General features: G+C 44.8%; 2 non-coding genes across 2 annotated transcripts in view; both read left to right on the top strand.

Moving 5' to 3' along the window:
- The first annotated feature begins 576 nt into the window (after nt 1-576).
- Nucleotides 577-683, top strand: LOC147672529 (U6 spliceosomal RNA). The gene has a single exon (XR_015303499.1). It is a non-coding gene; the product is annotated as a U6 spliceosomal RNA (small nuclear RNA).
- Nucleotides 684-2490: 1807 nt separating this feature from the next.
- Nucleotides 2491-2500, top strand: part of LOC147672528 (U6 spliceosomal RNA) — a 107-nt gene continuing 97 nt past the window's right edge. The window contains exon 1 of the small nuclear RNA XR_015303510.1: nt 2491-2500. This exon is cut by the window's right edge and continues 97 nt beyond it. This is a non-coding gene — a small nuclear RNA (U6 spliceosomal RNA).

Genomic DNA, 2500 nt, shown 5'->3' with positions numbered 1-2500 from the left:
GAGAAGGAAGCACCTAAAAGCTAGGCGAAATGGTCCTAGATCCAAGGAAATCTTTTAGATCAGGCTCAGTTTCTTAAATAGTTTGCATTAACATAATCAGTTCCAGGTCTGTGTGGGGCTGAGCTTGAGAACTCCTTAGTAAGTAGGCGTTTACAACAATAAGGGGTTTAATATTACAACACAGGCGAACATTCAGACACATTATCATAAGCTCACCTTGTCCAGGGACCCAAGCATGCTGCCTTTCCACTCTCAGAGCCCTTCACCTAACCTACTGTGCAGCTGTTTCACCTTTAATATCACTGTTCCACAGGCAGCGTGACGTCACAATGCTCCTTGTCTGTAGCCCTAACCAGGAGCCTTTGCAAACATGGTATAATCTACATACTTACGGTGTGTTTAGTCTTGGACCACAAATGCAGTGAAGAATAATGGATTGCTACTCTTCATACATTTTTGACCATTGGCTCAGATTTGAATGCGTACTGGCCATCTGAGCATCTCTGCCAGGCCACCCTATGTCTAGAGACTGTAGATTTAGAGAGTTTATAAACATTGTCAGTTCATCAATAAAGTGTGCTCGCTTCGGCAGCACATATACTAAAATTGGAACGATACAGAGAAGATTAGCATGGCCCTGGCGCAAGGATGACACGCAAATTCGTGAAGCGTTCCATATTTTTAACAGCTTTTAGGAGAGAAATCTTTTTTGTTTTCAAGACTAATTGAAAAAATAAAGCAGGTCCCAGTGCTGTCCCCATGATATGTATTTTTCAATTAGTCTCTCCTCAACATTTTTAATGTATTTGCTTTGCAGTAAAGAAGGTGCGCTCTATGTTCAGCTGCATTTAGCAAGGAAGCCTGCAGGACTTCTGGGACTTTTCTTTCTCTTTTTTAGCCTCACTGTCATTATTCTTCACCACCCCCAAATCTATACTGCTGCAGTGTTGTGTTGCTTCGTGGGAAGCAGGACAAAGAGAAGGGCAGGGCCTATGCAAATGAAGGCCTCAGGGATGTCTGGGAGTGCCTTTTTAGCAGTATTGTTAAAGTCCACCTTGCAACCGGATTGGTCGGGTAGGCTGAAAAACACCATGCCAGATTGGGCACCAGGTCTCTAGGCGCTTGGAGGACATATTGGGTCTACATCCCTCAGTTTCTGAGGTCCAAGAAATGTTCACCCTCTACCCTAATAAAGAGGTCTTGGCCGATCGTGGCTGAGAGGGGAAGAAGGTAGCAGTGCAAGATGCTTATGGGCCTGCTCTAATAATGGACCAACTTTCTCTCTCTCTCCTTACCTGTGGTTCTGCCTGGCTACTGGGGCTACCAGTTGTAAGTCTGCAGCCCACAGGGAGTTGGTTTGTTCCTCTCACACATGTAAATGGGTAAGCATTCAAGTGCACACACCTGCCTACGTCCACAGACCCTCGCGCACACACACTTTTGTCAACAAGCTTTTTCGCAATTAAGAGTATCAGGGACCAATGTTGAAATACAAAAGCAGCACACCACGTGACGGCCATCACATAGAGTCCAGCAGCAAATGGGAAACGTTTAACTAGCTGTGGTCCTATTACTTGCGCTCTACCGTGGAACAACTGCTGGATGAGTCCTGCTGGAGAATATTGAACCTACAACAAGTCTGAGGTAAATAAGAATTCCACAGGAATATAATCAAACAGGGACCTACAACCCTTCCGAGCCAGATAGGAGTCGAACCTACAATCTTCTAATCCGTAGTCAGACGCGTTATCCATTGCGCCACTGGCCCTATGTAGACTTATGCATCCTTTTGTCCTTAAGTGGGCTAGAAAGTGTGTGTGTGTGTGTGTGTGTGTGTGAAGGCACAAGGAAACCCATCTGACCTCCTGGAAGTCTGTTCTGTGAGGTTTTCCCAAGTTTTACAAAGGACTTTAGGAGAAGGAAGCACCTAAAAGCTAGGCGAAATGGTCCTAGATCCAAGGAAATCTTTTAGATCAGGCTCAGTTTCTTAAATAGTTTGCATTAACATAATCAGTTCCAGGTCTGTGTGGGGCTGAGCTTGAGAACTCCTTAGTAAGTAGGCGTTTACAACAATAAGGGGTTTAATATTACAACACAGGCGAACATTCAGACACATTATCATAAGCTCACCTTGTCCAGGGACCCAAGCATGCTGCCTTTCCACTCTCAGAGCCCTTCACCTAACCTACTGTGCAGCTGTTTCACCTTTAATATCACTGTTCCACAGGCAGCGTGACGTCACAATGCTCCTTGTCTGTAGCCCGAACCAGGAGCCTTTGCAAACCTGGTATAATCTACATACTTACGGTGTGTTTAGTCTTGGACCACAAATGCAGTGAAGAATAATGGATTGCTACTCTTCATACATTTTTGACCATTGGCTCAGATTTGAATGCGTACTGGCCATCTGAGCATCTCTGCCAGGCTACCCTATGTCTAGAGACTGTAGATTTAGAGAGTTTATAAACATTGTCAGTTCATCAATAAAGTGTGCTCGCTT

This window comes from Lissotriton vulgaris, unplaced genomic scaffold (assembly GCF_964263255.1).
Source record: "Lissotriton vulgaris unplaced genomic scaffold, aLisVul1.2 SCAFFOLD_7134, whole genome shotgun sequence".
Lineage (NCBI taxonomy): Eukaryota > Metazoa > Chordata > Amphibia > Caudata > Salamandridae > Lissotriton > Lissotriton vulgaris.
The sequence above is the reverse complement of the archived record's forward strand: the minus strand, read 5'-3'. Positions and strand labels throughout refer to the sequence as shown.